The sequence below is a fragment of the Thalassophryne amazonica genome, chromosome 3 (assembly GCF_902500255.1).
Source record: "Thalassophryne amazonica chromosome 3, fThaAma1.1, whole genome shotgun sequence".
NCBI classification, from domain to species: domain Eukaryota; kingdom Metazoa; phylum Chordata; class Actinopteri; order Batrachoidiformes; family Batrachoididae; genus Thalassophryne; species Thalassophryne amazonica.
The window spans coordinates 130,605,367-130,612,854 of record NC_047105.1 but is presented as its reverse complement, the minus strand read 5'-3'; positions in this window follow the sequence as shown (position 1 = coordinate 130,612,854).

Genomic DNA, 7,488 nt, shown 5'->3' with positions numbered 1-7,488 from the left:
CATTCCACAGACAAACAGCAATTAATCCACAATTATTACTTGTTTACCATAATAATGGCACACATCAGAATTAAGACAACACATATACATTTGACATTGTTTATGTGCACTAAACTTGAAACAGTCTGTTTTCCAAATTGAGGCGATGTGAGTGTGTGGTAGCCGCTGCAACTGGAGTCGCGCCACCTGCCAGCTTGGGAAGAACAGGGGCCTGCCGCAGGGGGGCAGGAAGGGAGGTGAAAGGGAAAAGCTGGAGCATGCTTCAGTCCATGTGTAAGTCAGTTTGTCTTTGTAGGTTGAGATAAGAATAGAGCCGAATAATCTCACCAAGGCCTGAATAAATTCCTCTGGAGGTAAACAGTGGGCAATTTGTCCTTGAGGTTAGATAAGCCTGGAGTGTTGTAGCTGAGCAGTGAAAACCACTTTTAACAGTTCCACTTGAACAGCCAAATCCCAATTATGAATTTAGAATATTCCCAATTATGAATTAAGAATATTCACAGGCCTCCGAAAGCTTCAGCTTCAACTGCAAGGCACGCATCAGCTCCAAAGTGTCATACAATTTCTCTCATCCCCATCCTCTCCTTCCTCCAGTCCCTCTTGCACCAACTTCGCTCCAGTCCTTCCTTCACCTCCCCTCCCTCCATCTCCCCTTCACCTCCCTTCCTCCAGTCACTCCTGCACATCTTCTCCCTCCAGTCCCTCCTTCACCTCCTCTCCCCATTCCCCCTTTCACCTCCTGTCCCTCCTGCACCTACTCTCCTCCAGTCCCTCTTACACCAACTTCGCTCCAGTCCTTCCTTCACCTCTTCTCCCTCATTCACCTCCTCTCTCTCCGGTCCCTCCTGCACTCTCCCTTCAGTCCCTCCTTCACCTCTTCTCCCTCCTTCAAATCCAATCCCTCCAGTCCCTACTTCCCCTCCTCTCTTTCTAATCTCTGCTGCACCAACTCTCCCTCCAGTCCCTACTTCCCCTCCTCTTCCTCCATCCCTCCTTCACCTCCCTTCCCCCAGTCGGTTCATGAAAAAGTGTGAGTGGAGTGTGTGGAGAAACCATTTTACTCTTCAGTTCATGAAAAGTTTGGATCAAAGGACACTGACAAAGCAGGAATGACACCATGTTGCTGTTCTCAACAGCAATTTGAGAATAAAGGCATAAACATCCAGTGTGAGGAGGAACCATTTCAGTGTTGTTAAGACACACACACACACACACACACACACACACACACACACACACACACACACACACACACACACACACACACACACACACACACACACACACACACACAGAAACCATTTGCCTGTTCTCATCATCAAAAAATATTTTGTGCGGTAGTGCACAGACACACACACGCCTACAGTGGGCCTCATGTATCAACGTGCGTACAGCGATATTTGAGCGTATATGGGGTGTACGGCAAAACGGCTGCGCCACTTGGCATTTATCAATGTGGTCGGAGTACGCTGCGCTGAAAATATACACCAGGTTGAGAGGTGGCGTAAATTAGACGCTAAAATGAACCAGCGCTGGAATCCACATGAAAATGATCGGCCTGATAAACAGTGCCATCATACAAATCAATGCATATGTTACATAAATAACACTTTCCTGATTATACTACATAATAATAAATACAAATCCCGCTTTTGCGGGATTGCTGGTCTATCGAGCACGATCCGTGGCCACAGCGCTGACTGCAAAGAAAGCGCTGCTCGCCTTTTTCTCCAGACTTCGAGCCTGGAGCCAGAGCAGCGCTGAGCTTAACTTTATGTGGTGTGATCGTTTTAGAGAATGAAATTGATAATTACAACTGTAGTGTTGTCATTCCCTTCGCCCGTGCTGCAATCAGGTTTTGTTTTCACCATTCGTTTGTTACAATAAAATAAATAAAGAAATACATTTTAAGAATAAAGAAATCTGAAAAATTAGACGTATCTCATTAATTGAGTGAGCAAATATCCACATATCAAGAATTATTGACATGTGAAAAGAGAATACAGTGGTCCTTCGCTATAACGCGGTTCACCTTTCGCGGCCTCGCAGTTTCGCTGCGTTTTTAGTCCAATTTTGCATGCTTTTTTTTTTTTTTTTTTTTTTACAGTGTTATGTGTTCTTTGTGTCTGTTTATAAGAATCTTCTCTCCCAGAAGAAAAAAGAGCGCCAACAACTACTCATAACAGTGTTTGTCACTCGGAAACACACACCTGCAGCCAGGTGTGAGTGGAAAAAGGCGCGACGTCAGGACTAGGGATGGTATCAAGAACCGGTTCCTTTCGGGTATCGTTAAGAAATTATTCGATCCACCGACATCAATAAGCTTTGTGCTTAACGATTCTGTTATCGGTCCTTCAGAGTGGCCGTTGTTTTGGCGGGTGTTTGTCAAGAAAATGATCTTTTCTCTACATTGATTACAGACCCTGCAGCGGGTCCTTAATCAACTTTTCTGCAGCGCGGCTTTGCTTTGAACCTTGAACCAATCGAAGCGTGGTTCGCAGATTGAAGCAATGCTTCGGTCGATTGCTTCGTTTATTTCTTTCTTTCGCTTAATTTTCCCCCGCTAAAACCCTAAACAGCATACGTCTGTGAGTATTATTTACCTTTTCTATGTTAAACTTTGCTTATATATTAATAATCTAATGATTATTATATACAATTTTAGAGAAAGAGACAAAAATAACCTGAATAGAAACACAACAGAAAATATATAATAGCAACTAGCATAAATAAATAAATAAATACAGAAATAAATGTTTCCTGTGAACACCTAGTGACTCTCACACCTCAATTTCATCCCTGTCTTATTTAAGTTTAATGACAGTTTGACGCGTCGTGATTGGTGGAGTTCTTTTTCTTTGCCGTCTTCCTGGCTTCCATGTCGTAAAATGAGGGTGTGTCTGAAGCGGAGTCTGAATATTTATGGGCGTGTTTATTATAATTACGATTGTTTTCACCCGCCACATTTATCAAGGTCACGTCAGGCGTACGCCGGAAATGGGCAGGTGCGCACTGCTTGATACATGACACGGCAACTTTGGTGTACTTCAAATTTACACCGTAAATTTATGCCACAAGTGCGCAACTTTGATACATGAGGCCCAGTGAGAGGAGAAACCATTTTACTGTTTTGTTAGCCTCTTCTCCCTCCTTCACCTGCTCTCCATCCAGTCCCTCCTTCACCTCCTCATTCCCAGTCCCTCCTTCCCCTCCTCTCCATTCATTCCTCCAAAATGATGATGATGTATGATATATAATTTGACACAATTATTACTTGTTTACCATAATAATGGCACACATCAGAATTAAAGACAACACATATACATTTGACATTGTTTATCTTCACTAATTTTGAAGAAGTCTGTTATCCAAATTGAGGCAAGTGGGTGAAGGCCACGCAGCAACCCTGAGATGCGCCGCCATCAGCTTGGGTGGGAGTGATGGGGGCTGCAGCTAAAACTGCACCGCCCCCGTCGAAGGGGGAAGGAGTGAACATATCCCTTTATATTTTTATATTCTGGAGCCTTGAATGAAATAAATGATGACTACACAGTATGTTGCAGACTTGGCCTTAAGAAGGATTCTGGAGAAAGGACTTAAGATTCAAGAGTGTTTTATTTATCAGTCACTCACTCATAGGCGGTGAAACTGTCGTGACATTGCCAGGTTGGCAGCAAGGTACTGCAGGTCACATCACACAGAGAGCCCTGAGAAAGACAGACAACTAAAGATTTATGCATTATTTCAGTGATTACTGAACAATATCCATGCAAGTTGTCAAATCTTGACTAAAATAAATGTATAATATACAACCCCTGGCAAAAATTATGGAATCACCGGCCTCGGAGGATGTTCATTCAGTTGTTTAATTTTGTAGAGAAAAAAGCATATCACAGACATGACACAAAACTAAAGTAATTTCAAATGGCAACTTTCTGGCTTTAAGAAACACTAAGAAATCAGGAAAAAAAAAATTGTGGCAGTCAGTAACGGTTACTTTTTTAAACCAAGCAGAGGGAAAAAAATATGGAATCACTCAATTTTGAGGAATAAATTATGGAATCACCCTGTAAATTTTCATCCCCAAAACTAACACCTGCATCAAATCAGATCTGCTCATTAGTCTGCATCTAAAAAGGAGTGATCACACCTTGGAGAGCTGTTGCACCAAGTGGACTGACATGAATCATGGCTCCAACACGAGAGATGTCAGTTGAAACAAAGGAGAGGATTATCAAACTCTTAAAAGAGGGTAAATCATCACGCAATGTTGCAAAAGATGTTGGTTGTTCACAGTCAGCTGTGTCTAAACTCTGGACCAAATACAAACAACATGGGAAGGTTGTTAAAGGCAAACATACTGGTAGACCAAGGAAGACATCAAAGCGTCAAGACAGAAAACTTAAAGCAATATGTCTCAAAAATCGAAAATGCACAACAAAACAAATGAGGAACGAATGGGAGGAAACTGGAGTCAACGTCTGTGACCGAACTGTAAGAAACCACCTAAAGGAAATGGGATTTACATACAGAAAAGCTAAACGAAAGCCATCATTAACACCTAAACAGAAAAAAACAAGGTTACAATGGGCTAAGGAAAAGCAATCGTGGACTGTGGATGACTGGATGAAAGTAAATTTCCACAGTCACTGATGATATGGGGCTGCATGTCAGGTAAAGGCACTGGGGAGAAGGCTGTCATTACATCATCAATAAATGCACAAGTTTACGTTGATATTTTGGACACTTTTCTTATTCCATCAATTGAAAGGATGTTTGGGGATGAGGAAATCATTTTTCAAGATGATAATGCATCTTGCCATAGAGCAAAAACTGTGAAAACATTCCTTGCAAAAAGACACAGGTTATTGTCATTGTAATATATCACACTGTCCTAAAAGTTTTTGGCACCTTAATTTTATTTTTCTCCAGTCAGTGGGTCAGTAATAAATATCAACTTGAAATGTCCAAACGTACTTACTTTTTAAAGTGAGATTTTCTTTTCAAATTTATTAAAAATACTCATTAACTTACAAACCTTCAAAACATAAACAAAGCAAACAACTCTGACTCTTCGTAGGTCCAGTCCTTTTCAGAATTATTGGCACCCCTACATTTGAGCACAGAATTTACAGTATGTTTGAAAATAAATGCCAATTAACAAGTTTTGTATAATCAGAGTATTTCATAAAATATGCAATGGTTTTTAACAATAATTGCAAAAAAAAGGTTTTGTTTATTGTTTGTTTGTTCAGCAAATAAATAAATAAAATAGCTGTATTTACATGCAGACAGATTAACAGCGAACGCTACTTTGGCCCCAAGATGGGACCACGAGTCATGTGACTGATTTTTTTCATCTCATGTTACTACTCTCCGAAAAAAGGGACTCCAGCCACAGCTAATGTCAGCAACCCAGAGCGGTACGAGTGACTCAGGCGAGGATTCTCACACAAGCCCGAATCCTGCTGCAGCTGCTCAACACGGTGTCAATGAAGACGACGAGCATGAGTTTGAGGAAGTAGACAATGAGCCAATGGTGACAGTTGGAGGACTTTCATTCTCTTATCGGGAGGTGAACCGGAGTCCAAAACTTGTGGACTGCATGAGTGAAAAAAAAGGAGGACTAAAACTGTTTTCCCCGTGTTTTTTATTAGAAGGCTCTTTCTAAGTCTTGTTCCTCTCTCCAAATATTCTGCGGCAAATTAACGCCATAATTCCCACAGTTTAACTTGGTCAGTATGGTTCCTTCTGGGACCAGTCCAGCCATTCTTAGGTTAATGTTCTGTAGTATAGTTGTGAACAGTTTATCATCCTTCAATTTGATCTGTTTAGGGTGCTCCTGCATGTACATTTTTCTTGTATCCTTAATCTTGTTGGCTAATTCTTACTGCTCTAGTTCCTAATACAACCCCAATTCCAATGAAGTTGGGACGTTGTGTGAAATGTAAATAAAAACAGAATACAATGACTTGAAAATCCTCTTCAACTTACAGTAGTGTTCAGAATAATAGTAGTGCTATGTGACTAAAAAGATTAATCCAGGTTTTGAGTACAACCCCTGGCAATAATTATGGAATCACCAGCCTCAGAGGATGTTCATTCAGTTTAATTATGTAGAAAAAAAGCAGATCACAGACATGACACAAAACTAAAGTCATTTCAAATGACAACTTTCTGACTTTAAGAAACACTAAGAAATCAAGAAAAAAAAATTGTGGCAGTCAGTAGCAGTTACTTTTTTAGACCAAGCAGAGGGAAAAAAATATGGACTCACTCAATTCTGAGGAATAAATTATGGAATCACCCTGTAAATTTTCATCCCCAAAAGTAACACCTGCATCAAATCAGATCTGCTCGCTAGTCTGCATCTAAAAAGGAGTGATCACACCTTGGAGAGCTGTTGCACCAAGTGGACTGACATGAATCATGGCTCCAACACGAGAGATGTCCATTGAAACAAAGGAGAGGATCATCAAACTCTTAAATGAGGGTAAATCATCACGCAATGTTGCAAAAGATGTTGGTTGTTCACAGTCAGCTGTGTCTAAACGCTGGACCAAATACAAACAACATGGGAAGGTTGTTAAAGGCAAACATACTGGTAGACCAAGGAAGACATCAAAGTATCAAGACAGAAAACTTAAAGCAATATGTCTCAAAAATCGAAAATGCACAACAAAACAAATGAGGAACGAATGGGAGGAAACTGGAGTCAACGTCTGTGACCGAACTGTAAGAAACCGCCTAAAGGAAATGGGATTTACATATAGAAAAGCTAAACAAAAGCCATCATTAACACCTAAACAGAAAAAAACAAGGTTACAATGGGCTAAGGAAAAGCAATCGTGGACTGTGGATGAAAGTCATATTCAGTGATGAATCTCGAATCTGCATTGGGCAAGGTGATGATGCTGGAACATTTGTTTGGTGCCGTTCCAATGAGATTTAAAAAGATGACTGCCTGAAGAGAACATGTAAATTTCCATATGGGGCTGCATGTCAGGTAAAGGCACTGGGGAGATGGCTGTCCTTACATCATCAATAAATGCACAAGTTTACGTTGATATTTTGGACACTTTTCTTATTCCATCAATTGAAAGGATGTTTGGGGATGAGGAAATCATTTTTCAAGATGATAATGCATCTTGCCATAGAGCAAAAACTGTGAAAACATTCCTTGCAAAAAGACACACAGGGTCAATGTCATGGCCTGCAAATAGTCCAGATCTTAATCCAACTGAAAATCTTTGGTGGAAGTTGAAGAAAATGGTCCATGACAAGGCTCCAACCTGCAAAGCTGATCTGGCAACAGCAATCAGAGAAAGTTGGAGCCAGATTGATGAAGAGTACTGTTTGTCACTCATTAAGTCCATGCCTCAGAGACTGCAAGCTGTTATAAAAGCCAGAGGTGGTGCAACAAAATACTAGTGATGTGTTGGAGCGTTCTTTTATCATGATTCCATACTTTTTCCTCAGAACTGAGTG